General features: G+C 58.9%; 1 protein-coding gene across 16 annotated transcripts in view; it reads left to right on the top strand.

Moving 5' to 3' along the window:
- Positions 1-25,230, top strand: part of ATOSB (atos homolog B) — a 33,506-nt gene that overhangs the window by 1,066 nt on the left and 7,210 nt on the right. For 2 of the 16 annotated variants that reach the window (XM_038171218.2, XM_038171230.2), the window contains exons 1-3: positions 394-529; positions 4,487-4,576; positions 24,782-24,874. The gene's annotated coding sequence lies outside the window, so the exon portion shown is untranslated. Of the gene's footprint in view, positions 1-392; positions 530-1,642; positions 1,952-4,486; positions 4,577-7,125; positions 7,186-14,162; positions 14,326-14,577; positions 15,282-15,336; positions 15,488-18,413; positions 19,151-20,539; positions 20,872-20,905; positions 21,441-23,703; positions 24,145-24,781; positions 24,875-25,230 lie in introns of those variants that run through there. The other 14 variants (XM_038171221.2, XM_038171223.2, XM_038171222.2 and 11 more) reach the window with 14 other exon arrangements.

The raw sequence follows: 25,230 nt of genomic DNA, 5'->3' as shown, positions 1-25,230 counted from the left end.
CAGCACCCAGCTCTGTGGGGCCGGGACATGCGGTGTTCACGGCGTGGTGCCCACGGGGGGCGTTTCACGGGACCTGGACCCTGTGGGGCCGCCTCAGGGGTTTTGGGGTCAGCGCCCCCCCCCCCTCAGCCCCCCCTTTCCTCCCCCTCCCCCTCCCCCTCAGCCCCGAGCCAGGCCCCGCCCCCTCCCCGCCGCCAGCCAATCAGAACGCTCCCCGCGAGGGCCCGCCCCTTGCCCGCTGTCATCACACACCCGCACGTGGAGGGGGCGGGCCCCGCGCCCCTGGCGTCACCACCCCCGCGCTCTCCCATTGGCCTCCCCCCCGCTCCTCTCCCCTCTCCCCCGACCCTCCCCACCAATCAGCGGCGCGGAGGCGGCCGCGGGGGGGCGTGGCCTCGCGGCGTACCCGGAAGGAACGCCCGGGAGAGTCGGGGCCGCGGCGGCGGCGGCGGCGCTGGTGGGTCCGGGCCGGCACCGAAGGGGTTAACGCTGCCCCCCCCCCTCCCATCATCGGCTCCGGTTCCAGAAGGTTCGGGGGGCTCCGGGACCGGGGGGGGGGGCTGAGGGGGGGGTAAGGGGACGGGGGGGGGCTGGGGCGTGGGGTGAGGGGGGGTGGGGGTGAAGGGGGTTTGGGGTCAGGGGGTTTAGGGTCAAGGGGGTTTAGGGTCAGGGGGGTTTAGGGTCAGGGGGGTTTAGGGTCAGGGGGGTTTAGGGTCAAGGGGTATAGGGTCAAGGGGTATAGGGTCAAGGGGTATAGGGTCAAGGGGTTTAGGGAGAAGCCCCTCCTGAGGGTTTTGGGGAATTTAGGGGAAAGGGGTGTAGGGTCGGGGGGTGTAGGGTCGGGGGGTGTAGGGTCGGGGGGTATAGGGGCAGGGGGTATAGGGAGAAGCCCCTCCTGAGGGTTTTGGGGAGTTTAGGGGCGAGGGGTATAGGGAGTAGCCCTTCCTGAGGGTTTTAGGGACAAGGGATATAGTGAGAAGCCCTTCCCAAGGGGTTCAGGGACAAGGGGTATAGGGAGAAGCTCTTCCTGAGGGTTTTAGGGGACAAGGGGCTTAGGGACAAGAGGTATAGGGAGAAGCCCTTCCCTGGGGGTTTAGGGGACAAAGGGTTTGGGGACGGGGAGTTTAGGGACAAGGGGTTTGGGGTCAGGGCATATAGGGAGGAGCCCTTCCCAAGGGTTTTAGGGACAAGGGGTTCAGGGGCAGGAGGTATAGGGAGAAGCCCTTTTCCCCAGGGTTTTGGGGAGAAGGGGCCTTGGGGGACAAGGGGTTTGGGGACAAGGGGTTTAGGGACAAGGGGTATAGCGAGAAGCCCCTCCCAAAGGTTTTGGGGAGAAGGGGGGGGTTGGGGACAAGGGGTATAGGAAAAATCCCTTCCTAAGGGGTTCAGGGACAAGGGGTTCAGGGACGAGCCCTTCCCAAGGGTTTTGGGGAGAAGGGGTTTGGGGACAAGGGGTTGAGGGACAAGAGGCACAGGGAGCAGCCCTTCCTGAGCATTTTAGGAAGAAGAGGTCTGGGGACAAGTGTTTTGAGGAGAAGCCCCTCCTGAGTGTTTTAGGGACAAGGCTTTTTTGGGGACAAGGCTTTTTTGGGGACAAGGCTTTTTTGGGGACAAGGCTTTTTTGGGGACAAGGCTTTCGGGCCAAAGCGTCACCCGGCCAAGCCCCGCCGCCGTCCCCGTCTCGCCCCGGCAGGCAGAGCGGTGCTGGCGTGAGCGAGGCTCGGGGCCGCCGCGGGACTACGGCTCCCGGCATGCAGCCCGGTGGCCATCACCCCTGCGGGGTCGGTGCCGTTCGGGTGCCGGGTTTTTGGGGGGCCTGCTGGCAGAGGGACAGCTTGCCGGGGGGGGTCTCAGCCACAGGGAGCGAGGCGGCGCTTGGGTTTCGCTGCCAGGGTTGGTCCTGGCGGCTTCCTCGCAGCTGAGCCAAGCGCCCAGGCCGTGCGTGCTGCCGGTACGTGCTGAGCTTTCCCCGTCCCTGTGTCCCCCTCATCCCTCGGCGTTTTCAGGTCTTGCTCCCCTCCTGGGTTCGGGGAGAGGGGAGGAAGCTCCCTCCCCTGGATCCGGGCTGGCCTCCGAGGGTGGGGAGGCACATCAGCACTGCTGCCTTCCTCCTTTTTGTCCAGCGTCTAGTCCTGGCATGTCTCCGCGTAGCAAAGGGCAGAGACACACAGGATGATTTTTTTTTTAATTTAATTTTCAGGTTTTCCTCCTGATCCTGAGGATGTTTTCAGGGGGTGGGCATTGATCTGGGTCCTGAAAGCTGATTTTCCTAGACTCCTGACGCTTCCCCAGCCCGGTACCTGCCCTCACTGCTCCGTGCCTGCCTGTGCTTGTCCCCTGCCGGTGCTGGGTCTGGTGGCATCGTCACGCACTGTGTGGAAACCCACAGTGCCTGGGGGGCAGGATGCTTCGGGTACAGAGCGAGGAAAGGAAACGTCTCATCCCTGTGCATGTGGCAGAGGATGTAAAGGGAAGGTAGAAAGCTGTTTGGGTGAGGAAAATGGTGTTGTGGTGCTCTGAGAGGACTGCCAGCATAGCTGCGATTCAGATATCGGAGGCTTCCCTGGCTGGAGGAATTAAGGATTCGGGTTTGAGGCAGGACAGGTGTGAAGGGCAACGCGGGGGGCAAACGCGAAATCCCAGAGGGAGCCATTTGTACGCTAGCAGATGGCTGGTGGAGGATGTCATTGTGGGTGAAAATGTGAGTCTGCAGCGAAAATCTCCTCCTGGAGGTTTTGCCCGGTCCCTTTCCACCTCACACCGCAGCCGGGACCCCCCCTCCCTTCATCGGGTCGCCTGGGTCCCTGCACCTGGGTGGCAGCTGCGTGTTTCTGCTCTGCTCTCCTGTTGGCAGCACCTGGCAGCTCTGCTTCCTGGGGCAGTCTTCTCTGAGCAGCTTTTTGTTTGTTTTTCCATTCCTCTCGTGCCCACGGGTACGCCAGCCAGGTTGCTGTAACCTCCAGAGAACCTGGCCTTGCAAAGCTTGAGGTTTGATCTAAAAACTATTTTATTTGATGGGGAAGCTGCCTTGCACATCTCTGTCCTCTCTTTGCTCCTCTCCTTCATGGTCTCCTTTTCTTGGCCTTGCCAGTGCTTAGCAGCCGGTTAATTTTCCCCCGTTTCTGTCACCGTCCCCAGCTGATTGTGAATCCTGTGATAACAGCAGCCAAGCTCGCGTGCTCTGCATCTCAGAGCCGGTGGTCTGCAGCCAGAGCCGCCTGCCTGGTGGCCTGGACCACCCCCAGCCGAGCAGTGCGGTGGCAGAGCAGCACTTGGAAGGAAGCCTGCGGAGAAGTCCTGTGTGCTGCAAGAAGTACAGTCAGCGATTCAGCTGGAAGTGCTTTTAGTAACGAATCCATGGCCCGGGCCCGGGCTGATGCCAACACTCTGATTGTTGCTGGAAGTTAACAGAGACGCAAAGCCCTTTGTGCAGGAGCCGGGGTGATAATCCACATCTCCTGCCCTCGGCCCACGGGGGGTGATCGCTGCCTTCCTGGGAAGGGTTTTTGGCAGGCCCTGTCAGATGGATCGCCCTCGCTTCCTGCGCCACGGCAGCGTGTGGGTGGCAGCTCGTCAGCCGTGTCCGAGGCAATTCTTGTCACTGGCACGCTCCTGCTCGCAGCCTTCCAGCGTGGAACAGCAGGGCATCAGGGGAGGCTTTTAAACGTGTATACAAACTGCCCCCAGACAGCTTTTGCTGATCATCCCAGTGACCAGGGGAGTGTGAGGCCTGTTTTTGGGGAGGCTGGCGTTGTCCTGGTTTTCAGGGACATCTCGTCTGCACAGTGCTATCTCCGGTAGCCTGTAATCTCAGCACTGGGAGCCCAGGGAGGAGCCTTAAACAACGGCTTTGTGACAGTTCTGGCTGGCCTCGTGGAGTTTTCCATAAAGCAGTTGTCGCTTGCCCCCTTTGCTGTAGCCTGGGAAATGCTGCAGCGTCGGGTTTGGCTGGGTGTCTTTGGGGTGAGAACACCGGGTTCCCCCACAGCACTGTCTGCCCCTTCCTGCCTTGGCCGTGCCCTGAGGCTTGGTGGGCAGCCAGGGGACAGCAGAGCAGAGGCTGAGCTTGTCCCTAAACCCTATCCCGGTGTGCCCACGGATGTACAGGCAGCACCCGTGCGGTGGGGCAAAGCCAAGGCTTCCCCCTGAATTTGGGGAAGGGGAAGAGTGGCAGCGACCTCAGCACCTGTCTCGTGGATCCGGCTCTGTCCCAAACAGCACGTCTACCCCGAGTCACTCGGGGTGTTAACAGGAGAAGGTTGTAGCTGGAGGGGTGACTTTAGCACGGGTAGGAGATCCTGTGGGGTCTTCACGATGCTGGGGGTGCTCAGGGTCCCTCGGAGCTGTGCGCAGACCATAAAACCGCTTGGCTTGGGGTGTGAGCCATCGCTGGCCGACCAGCACTGGGGAGGTTATTCTGTGTGGGCAGGTTATTGCTCAGCTGAATTTAACTTGGATCTTTAACGTGCACCTCTTGTCTTTCCAGGTGACCCAACGCAGCCACAACCAGCAGCCCCAAGACCACGCTGCGGGTGCTGAGAGCTGCCTCCCCTGCCTGCGTCAGCCCTGTGCCCAGGTTAGCACTCATTCAATCACGATTATTCTCCAGGAGGGTTAGAGGAAGGCCGGGAACGCCGTGCTTGTCCTCCTGCCTCCCCTCAATCCCTGGGGACAGCTCAGCACAGCGGGTGTCACGGAGCTGCTCACCCCCTGGGCTGGCAGGGTGGCCGAGGGAGCCTGGGTGGGTGTCACCTGCACTGCCGAGACTGCTGAACGCTGCACGCAGCCACCAGTCGGGAGCTAAAGGGCAGTGTATTTTAAACCCTCGGGACCTTGCTATCTGCGGTGCTCGCTGAGCTTGTCCTTCTGTCCACCAGCAGTGTGGAGTGGGAGGATTTCCCAGCTGCTGCTCTGCTGCTTGCTGTCCTTCAGCTGAAAAAAAAAAAAAAAAAAAAAGAGAGCTAAGGCTTCACCCAGAGCTCAGCAGAGGCACAATCCTGCTTTCTGTCAGAACCAGTTGAGCTCTGCCTGCATTTTCCCAAGACTTTGTAATTCCAGGAGGGAGCCTGGCTCTTGGCCATGGCGTATCAGTGATTCAGGAGGACTGGCAGTCTTTGTATGGCCAGAAATGTGAAGGTCTTTGGGAAGGGAGCCTTCACCTGCGTTTTGGTTCTGGAGAACCGCAGCGAGGCTCTCTCTCGGTCCAGAGTTCAGGTGCAGTTTGGCCAGGAGAAGGTTTCGTGGGGCAGCTCAGTGCACGTGACTGCCCAGGCTGCACGGCTCTTCCTCTCGGCGTCTGCCAAGGAAGGTTGGGGCCAGGCCAGAGACAAGTGGAGGCTGGGCCTCGGGCCATTTTTTCCTTCCCATTTCCTTCAGCCTGATGCCGAGGTGGAAGCCGCGGGCAGTGAGGCAGGGGTAGATTCACCTGGGAGGTTAAAAGGAGGGAAGGAAGGCGTCCCTGTTACATGGGGTGGCAGCAGCAGAGCAGCCCTTTTATCCAGCTGAGGCGTGGTGGACACTAATGCCTGCTCCTTGCTGAGATCCTACATCTTAATGATGGAAAAGAGAGGTATTATGTGGCTTCAACCAAAGAGGTGCATTTACGTGCTCTTAGCACGTTTGGGCTGCCATTGCCCCTTGGTCATACCAGTAGGTCCTCTTCCCACTGGAAACCTCAAGGAAATGCTTCTCCCCCTTCAGGGATGGGGCCCTGGGTTCCTCGTGAGTGTTGGCACCGGAGTTATGCGAGGAATCCCCTCTTTGCCCTACCATCTCTGCTGCAAGGAGGGCGGGCATTCAGAGATCCTCTTCTTGGGAGTGCTGGGACAGCTGGATCCTTGTTCAGTTCTCGCTGCTCCCAAGAATGGAGCAGAGGATCATCTGCTGGGGCTAATTTTAGGCCTCCAAATATTGCTGATGTCCCTCTGAGCTCCTATTTGTGTGCAGTCCTGCCGTGCAAGAGTCCTGTGTACCAGGGTGTAAAGGTTTTGCAGGGGCACAGTGTGCTGGGGATCAGGAAGAACTTTGAATTCCTCACTTACCTAAAGTGTCTGAGCCAAATCCTTTCCCTATCAGATGTAGGTGTGACCCTCCTTTTTTTTTTTTCGGCCTCGTGCCAGGCACCCTTTGGACCTTGCTTTGTGGGTGCCCACGCATTGCGTGCCTGCAAACCATCAGCTTCCCAGCCTTTGCCTGCCAAAAACTTGGCATCCCTCTTGTTCACAGCAGCCGGTTCCTGTCACCTTGGATGGATGCACCCAGCACCAAGCGCAGTTTTCCGTGAAGGTTTTGGGTGTGGAAATGCTCAAAGGCCCGTGCGAGCAGGGCTCTGACCTTCTCTGGGTGGCTGCACAGCATCTGCCGCTGACATCCTCCCACCTAGCACGGCACAGGGTGAGGCCTCCGGGCCTCTCCCTTATCTGCACACACAAGGCTTCTCAGCCCCTCTGAACTTTCTGGTTTCCACCTGCTCAGGCGATCGCTGTCACGTCTTTCAGCCAAGCTGAGGTTAGCACCGAGCTCTGCCGAGTTCTGTGTCGAGGCAAGACGTGGCTCTGTCGTTCTGGCCCATCTTTATTTTTAGCCTGTGTAAGACTTGTGTGATGGTATCAGGAGGAAGTTGCACGTTCTCCTGAGCTCCATGACTCATCCTGGATGAGGACCGAGGCTTTGCTAGCTTCTGCTATAACCCTCAAGTGATGTAACCCGTTGTGGTGGGCCCTGCGCGAGCTGGGGAAGGGCAGGGGAGGGAGGAGCAGCAGCAGAGAAGGAAGCAGAGCTTTTAAAAGTGTTTTATCCATCTTGTTAAGTCACTGAATGAATTGATCTAAAGATACTGGTGGGTATCACACCTGAACGTGGCTCGGCAGGGTCCTTTGTCTTCCCTTGCATCTCGTGCCTGTGTCGGGGAGGAGAAAGGGAGAGGAGCTGTGCTCGCAGGCTGGGCTGAGTAACTGTTTAACAGCACATAGCAACAGTAGACAACAATTTTTAGGACAGGAAGCGAATCAGGATCTTGTCTCCTGTTCAAGCCACAGCGAGGTTAAGTGCGGCAGAACAGAACTGCCTAAAGTGGAAATGGGCTGGGACCGGAGAGCGGAGACTCGCCGCCCTAGAGACCTCCGCTGGGCTGCGGCGAGAGGAGCCTGGGACCTCTCTTTCCATCAGACCTGGTGCTGCCGCAAGGTAGAAGGAGCTGCAGGGGGCTTTCTGACATGCAGAAAGCCTCACGTTGTGCCGCTGGTGGCAGCGGGAGGTGGGCAGGGGCTGCGTGTCACCGCGGGGACGCTGTCACCCAGCTGGGGCGGTGCGCCTGGGTCCGGCGTGGGCACCGTGCCCACCTGGCGGGCCGGGATGGGGGCTTGTGGGGTCCCTCTGCCCCCCTCTTTTTTTTCCTTGGGGATTTTTGGGAGCACGTCGAGGGGGGTTTGACGTGTGGGATGGCGGGGAGGGGACAGCAAGGCTTGGGGGAGCAGAGACAAAGGAGGGAGGCAGCGGGGCGTGCTGGGGGGATTGCCATGGCAACTCGAGCTTTCGGCAGCCTGTGCTGCGGCGCCCGAGCAGCCTCTGGGCTGGCCGTGCATCCTGATGCAGCCCTGGACCCCTCCTTTTGTGGGCTCAGTGTCCCCCCAGCACCCACAGCCATCCTCCCTGGGGAGCAGCCGTGGTGCTTTGTCCGGCTTGGGCAGCTCCTGTTTGCTCGGGTTGAAGCCTTGAGTTGCAGAGCAGGCCCAGCTGGAAGGAAACCGGTCTCCTAAGCCCTCTCACTGAATCACGGAGGGCAGCGTGGCGTCCTGCTGCCCTTGCTCATCCTCGGTTAATCGATGTAAGTGGGTCCTGCTGTGCCTGCATCTTGCAGAGGTGCCGGCCCCGTGCCGTGCCGTGCCGCGCTGTCCATCTCGCACAGCCGGTTTGCCTTGCCCCGGGGTATTTGTACGCTGGTGGGGAGCAAGCAGACACTGATGAGCCCTGTGATATGGTCTGAGACCATCCTCTGGGCAGGTGAGGGAGGCGTTGAGCAATTCTGAAGCTGCTTTCAGGCAGACCCCTTGGCAGAGGATGGCAGAGGGCCAGCTCCTGGTACTGAAGGAGGCAGGGAACATCATCGCCACTCGCTGCGTGGAGAGAAGGGGTCAGGGAGCCAGGCTCCAGCCTGGCCATAATGCGAGTGTGACTGAGACCTGACCTGTCCTCTGTCAAGTGCCTAAAGCCTTGGGTGTGAGCCAGGGGAACGGGACTGGCTGGTCTCAAGCACAGCTTGCCCATCTCGACACCGATCACTGAGTGAGCTGTAAACCTCTCTCGTTACACCTTCCAAAGGTCAGTGCTCTGCCCAAAACCCAGCGTGAGGGAGGAAGGAGCCTGCCCTGCCTTCAGAGGATGCTCTCAGAGGATGCTCTCAACTGATGCTGGTCAGACAGGTGGGGTTGTTACGGGACGGTGCGTGCTGCTGTGGTGCCTGCGGTTGGGATCCATCTGGGACCAGGATGTTCAGACAGAGCTGGAGGGGAAAGGATGCCCAAACAGCCCTCCGTTCTCTGCGCTGGCAGCTGGAGCTTCCTTCCCTTGGGGGGGAGCTGAGGTGCTGGTACCTGACGTTGAGGCCAATTTCAGATCATCAGCTCGAGCGCCGCTCTTAACGCACGCGACCTTCAGCACTTGGCGTGAGAGTTGGCCTGGCAAAATGTTCCAGGCGTGGACGGTGGCAGAGTGATCACAATCCATCGAGCCAAGCAGTAGTTCCCTCTGACCTCATTTGCACAGCCCGTTTCTTCTGATCTTTCCTCCAGACTGAGGCCCCAGGAAGTGCAATGAAATAGCATGGAGCGGTGGCAGGGCTGAGTGGATAAAGCTGTGCGGTGTGCGCGTGTGTGTGTTGGGGCGTGGATTGCCAGTTTCTAGGGCAGAGAGTGTTTTTTTTTCCATTTATACAGCACCTTGCATGCCGAGATCCTTGTCTAAGACTCAGGCTCCTGGGCGCTGTGACCTGATGAGTTAGAACCGTGTCATCTTTGAAGTGCTGCTCCCCGTGTTGCTGCCTTGCCTCCTGCGCATTTTTAAGCGCAGCACCAAGGACCAGAAAAGCCCCAAGGCAGCAAGGTCACATCGGCTCCCAATTCGGGGAGGAGTTAGGCGCTCAGTGCTGGAATAAGCATTTAGGGAGAGGCGGCCAAGAGAGATTTCCTCCTGGCTGAGCTGCAGCGTCGAGGTTCGGAAAGTGCTGTGTGGGTTACGTGCTGCGCTCTGCTGCCATCGCCTCGGCGGCTCTGGGACACGCACGCCTGCGTGGAGCCAGATGGGGACACTCTGCTCAGGAGCATCACTGATAAAATGGAGCTTTTGGACATCAGGAGCAACGTTAATGGTGCTGCTGCTGAAAAACCGCCGGGGATTTCAGCAGGGACGTGAGGAATTGTTGGGTCCAGAAGAAAGCTTTGCCGCGGCGGGCACTGCTACCTGCATTCCCTAAATTGTGAGAAGATAAGCAAGCCCAGCCGTGCTGTACAGATTGCCCTGTCTGGAACATGCATAAAGGATATTCTGCAAGAGCCAACTTTTTGCTCAGCTGGGACCTGGGGGAGGCATGTCTGGACTCACTGTGCTGGGGTTTTCTTGCTGCCAGCCAGCAATGCTGTGGCTGTGCAGTGAGGGCGTAGCAAAAAAAAAAAAAGTTACCAGGCACTTGTGTCCTTTCCGTACCGTGCTTCCCTTGCTGATGGGATTAGTCTGGGCCAGAGGTGTACAAAGGGTAATTCCTGAGGTCCTCTCTGCCGCAGCTGCCAGCAAAGGAAAGCGCTTGTGGCATCAAGTGGCAGGTCTGAGCTTTCAATTCATCTTCTAGGAGCCTGCAAGAGCCAAAAATATTATCAGGCTTTGAGGAACTGGAACATTCTCAGACTTTTTGTCTCGGGCTGGTCGGCCTGCCTCTCCCTGCGGCTGCCAGCCTGGGTTTCTAAAGGTATTTGCAGCAATTTGTCCTGGCCAGGTGATAAAACTTGGTGGAGAGAGCCAGAAGTCGTGGCACCGAGCTGCCAGCCTGCAAGTGCTCCTCTGGCTGCTGTGCCTGCTTCCTGCAGCCGACGGGCTGCTTCGTGGCTGGGATGTGTGGAGGAAGCAGGCTTCAGATTGGAAATAGCCTCTCCCTTTCTCCTCTGCAGCTCTCTTCCTGGCAGCTCAGTACGGGTGATTTATTACCGATAACAGCCCTCTCGTTCTGTTTCCCTGCACTATCTTACTGGTAGCGTAACCCAACAAAACGCAGCAATGCTTCCTGTAGGAAGCTGCTATCAGAGGCCTGTCGTGTCGCAGAGGCTGGAAGCAAGGAGGAGCAGTTTACCAGGAAATGCCTGTGTTTGTTTCTCGGGGAGGAAAAGGCATCTCACCCCTGAAAGCTTCCTCACAGCCTAACCCCAAATGTCGCTGGCGGAGCTGCACCAGCGTGAGCAGCGCTGAGAATGCTGCCCTGGGAAAGGTGTGAGCAAGGTGGTGGTGCGGGGAGAAAAGTCTCATTCTGCCTGTGAGCGAACCTCCAGGAGGAGTACCAAGAAGAAAAGGTATTGCTTTTATAAACCCTTGTAAGGAAAGAGCAGGGAATTTCCTTCGGAGTGAGCTTGTCTGAAACTCGATATGTCTCAGATGTGTGTTAAGAGAGAAATGAAAAGATTGTGCTATAAAGCGATAGGGGATAATGAATTTAATCTAATATGGTGTGCCCTGGGAAGCAGAGCTGGGGCAAGGAAGGATATTGGCAGCAACATCATGCTTTGTGTGGCAACAAAAGCAAATACCACCTGAACACACATCCCTGGGAGGGTGAAGGGGTTCACTCTGTAGGGTCTCCAGGAGGGTGGAGCAGGACCAGGGGACAGGAACCTGGGGGAAGATGCTGGGAGATCTGTAGATGAGCAGTGTGTGATTGCTGTGCATCTTGCTGCAGCGTGAGCTTTGTTTTCCCATTTGGCAGCTCTGGTGAACTGGACGGCAACGCTGGGCTCTTAACCTCATTGTGGTCGTGATAAATGCAGCAGAGAAAGAGTAACTCGAATAGCATCAGTGAAATGTCTGAACTGGAGCCGAAATGATCGAATCTATCATTAGCCTCTGGGTTTACCGAGGAGATGGATGGTGATCCAGCCCCCTACCAGCCTTTTGGGGGCCAGGACACTCTTCTGCTTTATAATGCAATCTCTCCGTATCTAAATTTTTGGTTCCCAAGTGGTATTACCTTTTCTTGGCTGAGTTGCGTGCACCTGCTGTATGCTGGGGCTCTCAGAGGACAGGATCCCCTAATGCTGAGTGACTTTTTTCTTGAGGTTTGTTTGGCAGAAAGCTGCTGTTTTCCCCCCGTTTACTGATGATACACCACTGCAATTTCTTGCCCCTCCTGCAGGAGCAGCAGGGGCACATCGGGCCAGCCTGAGTGGTGCAGACACCAGGAGCTTTCCATGCCATGAAGATGCCTGCTGTGCCGATGCCCTCCTGCTCAGCACCCTGTGCCTCTCACTCCGACTTGCTGCACGCCGTGCCTCAGTTTCCCTGTGAGGCAGGGAGGGACCGAACCAGCCTGGTGAGGGGCGCAGGGGAAGTTGCAGCAGCCGGTAGGAAATGGCCTTTTGGGGTGCTGCAAGGTGGCCCTGCCCCATCCTGTCTGTAGAGGAGGTGTTTTGGGGTGCTGCAAAGCAGCCCTGCTCCGACCCAGCTGCAGAAGGGATGCTCCGTGGCATCCCTTGCTCTCCGTGCTTTGCAGCTTGGGGCAGGAGCAGAGGGGTCCTTGCAGGAGTGATGAGAGGAGCACACGGTCCTGCTGCTTCCTTCCTCACCCCCGTTCCTGTTTTGCTGCCCCAAATCCACCTGCTTGTGGCATGGATTGTAATAAACCTGCTAAACTGGGGACAGGCACCGTACAGAGCCGCAAACCCTTCCCACCCTCGTGTTGCTGCAGCAGCGTGGGGCAGAGTCCCCACAGGCACTGCTTGGCAGTGTATGATGTTGAGGACGAGGATGGTCGGAGGGGTCTTGTTCTGCATCCTTCCAGCCACCAGCAGATTGTCAGCACAGCTCTTCCCTAGGCCCCGTGGCTGCTGCAACCTGCCATGCCTCTGTGAAACACTTTGTATGTGAGGCAGTGCCCCAAGGGTTAAGCCACGGTCGTGGGGCAGGGTTTGTAGCAGGAACAAAGAGGGCTTTTAAAGTTGGGATAGGAATAGAGGGAAGGGATTGAGCCTTTCCCAGTGTGTTGAATTACAAAGGTCATGGAGACCCCTTTGCTGGGAGCCAGCAGCAGTTGAGGTCCCTGTTGGAAGTGGGGCAGAGAGAGAGGAGATTGTGGAAAACGGTGAGAGCGAGTTCTTGGGGAGCTTTAAGACCAGAGTGAAAACTCAATAGTATCCCGAGACAAATGAGCCCTGAACACAAGGCTGGGAGCCGGGGGGCCGGGATTGTCTGCTCAGTTCAAACCTTCAGTCCTGACGTTTTGGGGTGGCTTGGTTTTGTTTTTTTTTTCCCCTATATCTCACTCCTTGATGTGAAAGTGTTTAAGCTGTGCTATTCCCACCCCTGCTTTTGAGGCTGTTAGTGAACGTGTCAAGCATCCTTTCTGCAGTGGGGAATTGTTTTGCTGACCGAGGAGGCTGAGAGGGAAGGACCCAGCGGCACATTGGGGTGTCTGGGTACCCCCATCAGGGTGAGAACAGGCAGCTGAACTGATCAGGGCAAAAACAGCAGGAGCTGCTGTCTGGAGGAGTGTGGTTAAATGCAGGGGGACAGTCCTGCTGGGAAGGATCCTGGTGTAAAGTTAATTGGAACAAAGGAGGAAGAAGGAGCCCTTGTCTGCTGGAAGGAGACCGGCTTTCGATCCATGGGGAAGTGGTGAGGCTGTCTGGGCTGAACAGACCACACTAAGGCACTCGGGTGTCTCGTAAGTGCTATCCAAAATTGTAGGGCAAGGGGGCACTTGCAGCTGCCCCACGTGTGGCTGCTGGATTTATGGCATCACCCGTGCAGCCAGTGCTGGGGCTGCTCCCTCCTGCTCTGCGCCGGTGAGTGCTGCAGGGTGAGCAGAGGGTCAGAGGCGATGCCTTTGAGGGAGGCCCTCTCCAAAATGCAGAAGAGGGCCTGCAGGCACATTTTACTTTGTCAGGAGGCTTTTAAATGCCTGCCCGGGCTAAAAGTGGAATTTTGCACGTGTAGTTCAGCAGGAAAGCCGAAGTCTGGCTGCTTTCCTATCCAGGCCTCTCTGCTTAGCATCATCTGTGCTGAGTGCCCCATGGGGCACAGCAGCAGAGGGACCAACAGAAGAAGCAAGGGAAGGGATGGATGGCAGAAACCTCCACTTCCCTTCCCACAGCAAGGTGGGAAGCGAACACAGCTTGTTTCCATCCTGAGCCTCGGCCGGTGCGAGCCAGCCCACCCAGGATGTGTACGGAGGGCTGCAGGATGTGCTGAGTCAACACGAGCATCCCCTTGCACAGGGAGGTTTGATCGGGGCTGCCAAGACAATAGGGGTTTGCAGCTTGCAGGAAGGGTGAGCGCCAGCTGCAAGCCACACGGTGGGCTTTCCAATTTTAGCAAGCTCGGATTTGTGTTACTGACCAGAAAAGGAAGCTTTGTCCTTAAAACTTGCAGGCTGGGTTAGCAGGCGCTTGGCCATTCCACCCCATCCCTCGCCACGGGTACGCTCCCTAATCTAAGCTTTTATTTAAAGAAATTCCACATCTGGTCCTTACATCGGATCGGGTGACCTTGGATGTGATTTTTGGAACAAAGGGCTGATGCTTCACTGGGCTCTGTCTAGGAGATGGAAAGTGGTCCCAGGGAATGCTCCATGAGCGCTGGGTGCCAGCTCCAGCTATTTCATCTCCCTGAGTCCTGGCAGGAGGAGATGCTGGGAGGGGAACAGGCTCTCTTACAGCCTCTGTCCTCGTGCTGGCAACTCCGACTGGGTCGCTGCAGCCACCAGCTACGTTAGCAGCCTTGTGGCTGCTCTGTTTTTTTCCAAGCACCATGAAGGGAGATGTGGGGAGCACAGAGCCACTGTGGGAAGGGGAGCCCAGCAATGAAAGGCTTGGTTTGGGGCTCCTGGAGAGACGGTAAATGTCCTCTGTTGACCTTGGTAGATGGCTCCTTGTCAGACTAGCAATCTGTGTGCCTGCCCTTGTTAACAGGAACCGTTTCAGGAACTGTTTCATCAACTTCACGTACTTCTCGCTGCTTAGCATCTGCGTTCAGAAAGCCTGAACTTCTCCCTCTGTCGTTGCCCAAAATCCTCACTTCTCACGCTGCCCTTTGACGTCACCTGAGCAGCAGAACCATGCCGCTGACTTAAAGGTGGGTGAATAAATCCCTCTGCTGGCAGTTCAGGAAGCCCTTCTTTTCAGAGCCTGCTTTCAGCATGTGCATTTAAATTGCTGGGCCTGTCCTGCTGGTGGCTGCTGGTTTGTTCAGGTGCTTACCCGGTGCTGTGACCTTGGTGGCACCGTGACCGTGGTGTTGGCTGTGCCTTTGGCCACGCTGATAGCACGCGGTGAGCACTGTGCATCTCCCACCCTGCTGCCCCTGGGGAGCAAAGCATCCTGATGGGAGCCTGCAGGAGAAGCAGGGTGGCCTGATTTGGTTCTCTTTGCCCTGGGAAGGCAGATTTTCTCGGTGGGAGATGGATCCTCCAGCCACAAGGCTGCAGCAGGGAGAGGCGCAGCTCCGCAGCCCAGGCGTGTGCACGGATCCGTGTCTTCCCTGCGTGCCTGCTCTCCCTCGTGTGCTCCTTGATGGATGTGCTCTGCTCTGCAGAGCCGCTCCCCAGCAGGAGCAGTGATGGGCGATCAGCCTTTTGTCACCTCTGGCTGCTTCGGTCCCTTCCAGAGCCTGGGATCAGCCGAGGAAGCTCTCCACCCCGCAGAGCCAAACTGGGAAGAGGCGCAGCACAGGATCACACATGTCAGCCTATACCCAAGGCAGGTCCACCGGGTGTCCCTCCCGCAGCCAGAGGTGGGGTCAGGCTGCCAGAGGGCTGATAAAACCACCGGGTTTGCCTGGAAGGCAGCCTCGGAGCCCGGAGGAAACCCGCCCCCGGCCTCGCTCCTTATCTCTGCCGTGCTTGCGCATGGCAGCGCTCCCACTCCTGGCTGGCCCCGCCGCCCCGACGTGGCCTCGAGCCAGCGCTGCGGGAGAAGGGGGGTTTGGCACCACTTCCCCTGCCCTGTTTGCTGCCTCACGGAGCTTGTGGCATTGCCCTGACGCCCGCGGCCGGCCCTGGTAAAAATGGGTGAGTCAGGCAGGAGGAGGAGGTGAGTCAGAGGGGGGTGAGTCAGCGGGAAGCAGAAGGCAGGTGCCATCCCAGGGCTGTCGGGAGCCCAAAGGGCTGGCAGCCTGTGCTGGGTACCCCCGGGAGCTGGGGGAGCCTCAGGGCTCTATGGAAGCAGAGCAGTGGAGACGGGGAAGGATCCAGCTCAGCCGTGTGCTGCACCAGGTCCCTGCTCGTGTCTCACCGCCGGTACGTGTCCGTGCCCTTGGAGGCACTGCTGGAGGGACTGGAGACGAGCACTGCAGGGAGCAGAGCGGTGTCAGGGTACCCCAGCCTCTTTTGGAAAGGGTCAGCCCTTGTTCCAGGAGGCAGTGGGGTGTGCAGGCACCTTGGGCAACCCCAGCAGGTCTCTGTCCTGGCTGGGTCCTGCCCGGTAACCTTCCCCTCCACGCTAAGAGAATGGGAGAGGCAGGATGGAAAAAGGGGGCAGAGAGGGATAAGAGGTAGGTCTTTATTAAGCCAGGGGGAAGAGCCGGGCTGGGGAGGATGCTGTACAGCTCTGGGCCACAGCTGCAGAAATCCTGTGTGATCTGTGCCCCTCCGGCACTGCTGCAGACCCTGGGGGGTGTCTGGGGGGCTGTGGATGGCTGCTCACCTCCTCCAGCTCGGGGCTGTTTAATTTCTACCTAGCCCAGCTGGTCTCTGCTGAGTTTGACTCGTGGTGGTCCCGCTCGTCATGGCTGAGGGCTGGTCCCCCATGGGAACGGTGGAAGTAGGGGCAGCAGTGAAAGCAAATCACTGTGTATTTAGGGCCAAACTTCCTGGAGTTTGGGCTCCATTTCCATTTGGAATTCCCACCTGGGCATTTCTGCAGCAGGTGCTGGAGCAGGCACTCGGTATCTCCGACAACCAGAGCCATAGATCAAATACCTGAAGGGAAAACACCCCGCGCTGGTCTGTGCTTGGGGGAGCCTCTTGTTTCATCACCCCTAAGGTCTTGTAGGCTTGCAGCTGGCTCCAGGTTACCTCCTGTCCTGCCTTTTTACCCTTGGCTGGGAGGGATGGAGATCAACAGGCTGAGTTGTGCCTGCTTGCAGGAGGCTCCAGCTGGGGCAGGAGGTGGTGGTGTCCCTCCCTGCCACGGGTGACTGCTCCCTCCTGCTGGCCAGCTTCTCACCCCGGAGCTCAGTCTCTGCGGATTAACCTTTTGCCCTGTTTCTCCTGCAGGGCTTCCTCCTGCCCTGGGAGGTTTTGGGCTCCAGGCAGGTTGGGGTGAGCCAAGATGAGGCCGTGGAGGTGATGAGGGGTTGGAGTACAGGAGAGGGGCAGTCAGAGCTGCAGGTCTGTGCAGCCTGGGAGAGGGGAAGGGTTTCACTGCTGCCTGGTAGGGCTTTGGAGAGAAAAAGCCCAGAGCCAGGCTCTCCTGGGAAGTGCCCAGGAACAGGATAAGAGGCAGTGGCACAAGATGCATCGAGGGAAATTCCAGTGAGACATCAGGAAAAATATTTCCCCAAAGGACAGTTGAGCTCTGGAGCAGGGCCCAGAGAAGGGGGAGCAATCTCCAGATTCAGAGAGCCTCAGCCCTCGGCGAGGCCAGCCCCGAGCAACTCGCTCGAGGTTTGCCCCACTCCAAGCAGGGTTGGACCATGAGGTCCCATCCTACCTGCACCACTGCCTGGTCCTGCAGCCCTCAGGGCACCTGGCTGTGTAGCAGCTCATGGTGTGTAGGGCTGACATGGTTGTAGGTGCACAGAGGGCTCGGAGGTGTGTTTGTCCATCCCCTGGCCGTGGCACAGCAAACACCAGCCCTTCTCCTGGCTTGGTTCACTTCAGCCAGCCCCCAGCTCCACAGCTGGAGGGGCTCTGGGGTTATCGTCCCCGTGGTGCCTGTCCCAGGCCCGGACACGGTGACAATTGGAGGGGGAAGTCACCAAGTAGTCTTTTTAAAGGCTCCAGCTGCCTGACCATCCCGAGCAGATAGGGAGCAGATGGAGGCTGAGATGAGCCCAAAGGACTGTCTGGAAAGAATTACTTGCTCCCAGTATTTTCTGTTTCTTTGCCAGCCTTTTATTCTCATGGCTGCTCTTTTCCTGATCCTGTCCTTCTGCGAGGCTGGCTGCTGGCAGCTTCATCAGCCTTGTCTTCAGAAACAGCTTCGTTCTGCGATTTATTGAGTCTCCTAGCTTTGACCCTGATGTCTGATGCTCCAGAAGCCTGAGTCCCACGTGCAAGTGCCAAAAGGGTTTTTAGTGCTTTCCCTGTCCTGTCTGCAAGAGTCACAGAGCAAAGGGGGCTGCGTGTAGCCTGGGCAGAGCTGACCTGCAGCAACAGCTCCATGTGCCTCCCCATCTGGCAGAGGATGCCCCTGGCGTTCAGGCTCCCCAGACACTTTCATGTGGGTTTTCAAGGTCTAGGACATTCCCACGAGCCCACATTTGTCCCCAGCTCCCTTCTCAAGTTGCTCATCTCAGCCTTTCCCATGGGCTCGTTGCTGCTGGGCTGCGACTCGGTGTGAGTGCTGCGCGCTCCCTTCCCCTGGCCGCCTCTCCGTGCCGTCTGCCTGTTGCTCAACCCAGCTCTGGGCCCTGTTGCATTACTTGGATGTCCCTGTTACAACACGCGTGCATCAGGAGAAGTGGGGACCACTCATCTGAGCCAACAGGCCCCCGAAATCTCCTCCCAGCTGCGTGGGTAAGTCACTGCATGGCCGGGGACCTGCTGGTGTCTGGTGGTCCGTGGAGAGCTCTCGGTTCCTTCGTGGGCTCCCTGCGCACATCAGATCTGGGGGGATGTCTGTGTCCCCCGTGACATAGCTGCCACCAGGGTTGGTGTTTTGCACCTGCTGGTGATGGCTCAGCTGCTCTCTGAGATCTCTGGGCTGTAGCAGCACAGCAAGCCATGGTCTGCAGCAGCAGCAAGCCCAGCTTGCTCAGGAGGGTCTTCATGTTGTAGGGACAGATGTGGGAACTCGTGTCTTGTGCAGGAGGCTTGTCTGATGTGGCTGTGTCTTGAACCCTGGGCAGGTCCTCTGCCACCGAAACACAGGCCTTGGTGTCCTCGATGCTGCCATCTGCATCCAGCACCTCCATCCCGAGGCCATCCCCACTGCGTGCAGCTGCAGGGTGCACGGGAGGTTTGGGGCCACGGGGTTTGGGGGTTCCGTGGGGTGAAGCAGGAGCTGGTGCTGCCCTGCTGGCTTGACTATGCCTGGAAGCAGGCACCCCAGGCCCTCTTGTTGCACTTCAAAGAGGCTTGGGCACTTGTGTGTTCGCAGTGGGAGTGTTCAGATGACAGCTGTGACACCCTTTTCCTAATGCCAGCAGAGAGTTTTTCTCTTATCTTCAGTCCTCACTGGAAGGAGAGATTTTTGCCTTTTCCTGGCAAGACACAGGACATCGAATTCCTGGTGGAAATGCCCCCTCCTTGCAGCAGCCCTCCTGGACACATCCAGTTCTTTACAGTCAAACACCTCCAAAACCTCACCCTGAATTCCTGCCCAGCTTATGTCCCTGCTTCTGGCCTTCACAGCCTGGAGACTCCCTAAATCGCAGCTGGGAAGGGATGAGTTGGGTGCAGGTGGTATCTCCTCCTCCTGTGCCACTCAGACATCCAGCACGGGGAGTGGAAGAGATACGGGATGTCCCTGCTGCCTTATCTACAGGCTGCAGCTTGGTGACGCCGAGCCGGGTGCCGGTGCCCAAGCACCTCCCTTGGAGGGCTCTTACGGTAAAAGGAAGTGTATTGCAAGAGGGGTGGTGGCGAGCAGGGACGCTTCCCACGGGTCAGCGCTGCCCTCCTCACCGCTTCACCTGCTCCATCTTCCCAGCTGTGGCTTTGACACCCCTGCCCGGAGTTGCTCCGGGTAATGCAGCATCCCCGGGACTCTCTGTGACGTGGTGAGCAGCAGGGCAGGTAGGGAAAAGGTGACACTGCCGTGGCTGTCCCAGCTGGGGGCTCGTCACTGGGTCTGGTGGGGTGCGTGTGTGGTGGTGTAGGTTATGGTGTGAGCTGCAGGGCTCGGGTAAGGAGCTGAGGATATGGGGGACCTGCAGGGGGTGCGCCTAAACAGGGTCTGCTGGCTGCGGAGGACGGGGATGTGGGGTGAGAGTGAAAAACAGCATGCAGCAGGGGATGCAGAGCCAGGCTGCCGGGCAGAGGGTGTGGGGAAGGTGAGGATCAGGCAGTGTGGGTGGCTGCAGGGACTCGGGGCACGGTGAGGAGGAAGGTGGATGGCTGTAGTTGTGTGCAGCGGTGGCCAGGGGTGAGTGTTGGGTGGCCAGGGGGCAGCTGAGGTGTGAGCAAAGAGGTTCCTGTCACCCGCTGATTGCCGTGCTGACATCCCTCAGCTTGCAAAACCTCAGCCCACAGCCCCACAGCACCCCGCCGGGGGCTCAAGCAGCCCGCTCGGGTCATGTTTCCCTGCCACAGGGAGCAGACAGGATGGGAGTTACCAGTAAGTGATTCGCCTTTCCTTTAGGGTCAAGTTAAACAGGTCAGGATAGAGTTCCCCAGGGCTTCTGAGGCAAGCATAAACCAACCCCAGGGTGTTATTCCTCCTCCTGGCACATCAGATAGTCAGGCCGAGAGGACTGTTAATCCTAATGCCTGTGCTTCACTTAGCGTGGTGGTGACCTAGTCCTGCTTGGACCTGGCGGATGCCTCCCCTGGACGAGTGTCCTGCTGAACACGTGGCAGCACGTCGGTGCCCCGGTCACGGCCAGTGTGCTGAGCAGTCGTGCTCCCTGCCCTCTGCCATCCTGTGAGCTTTGTAAGCACAAACAGCAGGAGGTTGCCCATCGCTTCCAGTTGGCACCAGGGGCTGGGATGGAGCCACCAGTCCCCGCTCCCCGGGCTGCCACCCATGGGACCAGCGAGGGGAGCCTGCCCTTGTGTCCCTGCATGGGGTGGCACTTCTTTTGTCACCCCGGGGTAACCACCACCACAAGGTTAACTCTGGAGCCTGCACGGTGCTGAGCTCCGCAGACTCCCCTCGCCATAAAACTTGCACGCCTGGTGCCGGCTGCACTTTCCCCTCGGGAGTGGCGGCGCACGGTGGTTACCCCGAGGTGGGAAAGACACGGCGTTTGGCGAAGCGAAGCCAGCCCGGAGGAATTTTCCCCTTGTGGCCAGCTGTTGTCCTGGGCCTGGCTTGCGTCCTGCAGCACTTCCCACCCCACACGTCCTCGGGGAGGGGACCGAGGCCGGCCCACCCTCCGTCCTCCCTCCGCCGGGCGAGCGGGTGCCACGGTGGGTGCTCGCGGGGGTGAGTAGCTGCGGTGCAGCCCGTCAGCATCCTGCTGCCTCCGCAGGGATCCTCTTGGGCAGCAGCGGAGAGTTTTCCCCACCCCCAGCTCTGCCGCTGCCTCTTTGTTTTCTGGCAGAAGCCTCCGTGCCTTTTCATCGCCGTTGAGGCGCTGAGCAGGAGCCTGCATGTGCCGTGAGCGCGTCTCGCCGGGGACGTGACAAGGGCTGCCAAGCCTGCCGGGCTGCGCATCGCCCCGCGGGGGCTGGTGGGCAGCTCCAGGGGTCTCCCTCCCATGGGCTGCCCCTCGAGCAAGGCTTCGAGGCCGCCGCTTTCCTCCGATAAGCCTCCTGTCTGCTTGGCAGCTCTCCTGCACCTTGCCACAAGTGGAGTAAGTTGGATGGGGAGGGCACGGTCCCCAGCCGGGCTCCACGCGGGGCTCGCCGTGGCCATCGTCCCCGTGCCATCACTCCTGCCGGGCAGACACCTGAGAGGAGAGCGGCACGGGGGGCTGCGGATCCGGCAGCGGCGGCTGAGGATTGCGTGTGCTGCGCCTGCCTCCTCTCCGCGCATTTGATCTCTCGACTTCCAGCGGGGACTGAATTCCTGTGCTGGATTCTGGGCTCGGCTCTTGTGAAAGGATCCAATTATTTCAGAGCTTTGAGCATCTCCATTTGCTGCCCATATTTGCAGCGCCCGGGTCTGCGCTGGCTGGAATTCCAAGTGATTAACGTGGCTGTGACATCCCTCCTAGGGGTGTTATCTTTGCTCGCTGTCCCCCCACCGCCCCCCTTTTCCTCCTCCAGCAGCGAGCCTGCGAGACAGGCAGGCAGAGACAAAGGTCTGTCCTCAACCTGGGCTGTCCTCCCGGTGAGCCGAGCGGCTGCTGCTTGCCTGGGATCTCCCCGTGCTGCGGGTTTCGTGGGCTCCCGGCTGGACGCCGCCGGCTGCATCGCGGAGGTTTGAGCCTGCTGGGCTGGGTGGGCAGGGGGTGCTGCCGGCTGGGGAGAGCAGCCTGATTGTCCTGCCGGGTGCTGAGCTGCTTTTCATTCTCTGAATGTGCTTTCCTAGGGGAGAGGGGCAACCGTGCATGGAGGGGAGGCTGCTGGGGGGGGTGGTTTGGGTATTGGGGAAAGCCACGCACAGGTGGCCATTGCCTTTGGGGTCTGCCTGCAGACCCTGCCAGCCCCCTTCCCAGCCGCAGGCTATTGTCAGCAGCGCTGATGCCGAGGCAAGGTGTTGGAGGAGATCCGGGTGCGGGGCGTCAGGTGGTGCAGGGGTAAAGCCTGCGGGCTTCCCGAGCCCCCCGGGGGGAGCTCTCATTGTGTTACCCCAGCACGGCGAGCGGGAGGGCTTGGACCCCACGTAGCCTCCCCATGGCACCTGCCTGCGGGGATGGGGATGGCACCGTGGGGCAGACCCCAGCCCGTGGTGGGGACGGGAGGTGTCTGTGTGCTCGGGAGCTGTGTCCTGAGGGGTGTTGTCAGCCTGCAGCGAGGTGCTGGGAGGGAGGGAGGGAGGGACGGTGCCATCGGGCAGGAGGAGGTGCGGGGTCTGTCCCTGCTGCTGTCCCTGGTGGCTTCCAGGAGCTCGCACTCCTGATGTGGGCACGGCCCCTTCCCATCTGGGCTGGGGCTTCCTCCCTGCTTTCTTGCTCCTTCCCTCTGCACCCTCTCTCCTCCCCTCTCCCTCCTTTCCACCAGGCGTGAGCTCCTTCCTCCCCAGCCTGAAGCCCAGGGGACCTCCGGGGCCACCTCCACCCCGTTCCTCCTTCCCTGCAGGCACCCCTCTAACTGCCTCCTCTCCAGGGTTGCCGCCTCGCCCGGGGATGATGCTGGAAGTGGTCCCCAGCCTCGCCTGTCCGTATCTCTGCTGACAGCCACGTACCTGACCTTGCAGGCCTCAGAAAAACCTTCCTCTGACGCCAGCGTTGCTGCTGGTGCTGCCGTTCTTCGGGCGTGTGATGGGAACTTTCCGCCTGCCGGCGCTTCTCAGGCTCCGCTCTCAGCCTGTGCCAAGGACCTTGTGGCTTTACACGTTCAGCGGTTACATTTTCTTCCTTTTTCTGGGTTCGGATAGGACTGGCAGAGCTGTGGCTTATCCTCTGGGCAGTCACCTCCCAGCAGTTTCTGTCGCTTCTTCTCTTGCCTCGTGCTCTGCACGAACCGTGGGTGATTCTCTGCCAGCCCCGCTCCTGCCTGAACCCAGGGAAGCTGCAAGGGTTTCCTTAGCTCTTCCCAGGAGAGGGAGCAGAAGGCAGTGTAAACACCAGCTTGGCATTGCTTTATTGTCCAAAAGGTGCAAGAAGGTCTCTCATCCGTGCCAGCCCACGGTCTTGGTGCTCTGCCCCAGGCAGCGATGCTCAGACCCACAGTCTTGGGTCCTGCTGGGTCCCTTTGGGCACAGCCCTTGCTCTCCTCACATCAGTGCCAGGTGCCCCTGTCCCACTGCTCTGCCCGTCCTGCCCCCAAATTACCCCCAAAGCTGCCTTTCCCTAGGTCTAGCCAGGCTGGGGGAAGAAGGGGAAGCTCTGGATCCTGGTGCCAGGAGACCCACAGCAGGGCTGTGGCACTGCAGCACCGTAGAAGGGATTTTTTCTCCTTCAAAACATGGTTGGTACAGAGGGAGCTTTGCCACACAGCAAACATCCTGCTTGTCTGAATGATGGTCTGGGGCAGATGACTGCCCTGCTGGCCCTGTTGCTGTTGGGGTGGCCTGGGAGGTTGGTGTGAGCAGGGCAGAGAGCAGGAGGAACTCTTGCCAGGCTTCCCCTTGCAGGCAAAGCCCATTCAGTCCTATCTTAGAGCACTGATACGGGCCAAAACACCAGCAAAATCACAGCTGCTTGGGCTTAGGTGGGACCAAACCTTTAGTGTGGGCACAGGGAGCCCCGAGTGGCACCTGTACAGCTCTGCAGGGCTGGGGAGGACCCAGACCTGCTCCTGTCCCATCCAGGCTGCCAAAAGCAGGGCTCCAGAGATGCCTGGCTCTGGGGGAAGAAGAAGGGAGAGATGTCCAGGGGATGTCTCCCTGTCCCTGCTGTAGGTGCAGTGGTTTGGGGTCCCTGTGTTGCTCTGTAGAAGGGCTGTGAGGGGCTCCTGATGCATTCAGGAGAGAGGAGCAGTGCCGTGCTCCTGCTGCTCCCTGTCCCAGCTACAGGGCGTGTAAAGGGGTGCCAGGGTGTGCTTTTAGGGGTGGGATGGGGAATCCTGGTGTTTCCCTGGGTTGGCAAAACGAGGTTCAGCCCCTCAGGCTGGGGGTGCACCCTACTGCCCTGTGCTGGCATCACCGGGTGAATGGCAGGGAGATCTCTGGCATGGGTTTGTGGTGTCAGCATCTCCTGATAGACTCATTCTCCTGCAAGGCAGCTGCCTGTGGGGAGCAAAGGGCTCAGCCTGCCTGCCCGGGGACTTGGGAAGGGCTGTGGCTGCAGCAGGGTGTGGGTCGGAGAAAAGAAAGGGCGCAGGCTGAATCTGCACTTTTGTCCTGCGTGGACACTGGCAGGAAGGATGTGGCTTTCTCCTGCCGCCCCGTGCTGACTCGTGCTGCTGGCTGCTGATTTTGTTTCCCAGTGGCTGGCCGTGCCGCAGAAGTCATGGTGCAGACCTGCCCTGGGATGCAGGAGGGAAGCAGCTACCTGTGGTGAGAGCTCTCCCTGTTCCAGGTGTGCGGAGCTTTTGCAAAAGAGCTTTTGTCAAGGGTTTGGACCAGGGGGGTTGTGGTGCTGCAGCGTTGACTTGTTCTGCTGCGAGTGCTCTGTGGGAGCTGGCGTGTTGCACCTCTGTTCTGCCTCTGTTCTTCCCCGGGCTCTGATGGAGGTGGCTTTTGGGCTGGTCTGCTCTGAGAGACTGGGACTAATCGCAAATCTTACTGGAGATGTAACGAAGGAGCAGCACGTTTTCTATGGCAGTCAAAGTCAGGCCACATGTTCGTTGTACCAATGCAGAGTTTGCTGGACCGAGGTGCAATGGGGTATTTGGTGCCTCTGAGCATCCCTGCAGGGATTTTGTTTGTGTGCCTGGCCCTGCTGTTTCCAGCTTTCAGAGCAGTGCTCGTGGTCAGGTTGTTCACAGGCAGTGGCTTCCTGGAGGGGAGCTCCATGGCTGAGGCTTCATGGGGAGGGAGGTGCGTGGTCCCCAGTGGTAGGCAGCATTTTCTCCTTCACCCAAAGCTTCCTAGGACTGCAAAGCTCCTGAGCGGCCCCATAACAAAGGGACTGAGGATGGAGGTGCCCAAAGGCTGTGAAGGTGTTGCACTGTGAGCTGCTGCCTGGATTAATTCTCCTCTTTGCCTTCTTCCAGGCATCAAAGCTGCGGTGCTGGTGGATTGTGACCACAAGGGAGCTGTGCCGCAGCTGCAAATCTACTTCACACATCAAGGGTGCCTCTGAGCAGGTGAGAGCTGTGTGCATGGAAGGATCGCTGTCTTTGCTCTGGGGGAGGCTGATGGGAGGGCATCGTGCTCAGAGTTGTCAGGCTCCTGGTTTCTGCCATCCCTGCCATGCGTCTCTTACTGGAGGAAGGTAACTGCAAGCTCTTTTCCTTGTCTTAGGGCCAGAAAGTGTCCTGTACTGTGGGTGGATGGGCATGAGCCCAGTGGCTAGCTGGAGGCCCAGAGGCTGCTGGTGATCTGCAGTGTCTTGGAAGGCAGACCATGGAACGATCACCAAAAGGAAGCAGGGATCTGTTCCTACACACAGGTTTTCACACAGGAAGGCAAGCGAAAGGGGTGTAAAGGACAAGCAAGATAT

This window comes from Anas platyrhynchos, chromosome Z (assembly GCF_047663525.1).
Source record: "Anas platyrhynchos isolate ZD024472 breed Pekin duck chromosome Z, IASCAAS_PekinDuck_T2T, whole genome shotgun sequence".
NCBI lineage: Eukaryota > Metazoa > Chordata > Aves > Anseriformes > Anatidae > Anas > Anas platyrhynchos.
Note: the sequence above shows the minus strand (reverse complement) of the source record. Positions and strands in the feature narration are given on the sequence as shown.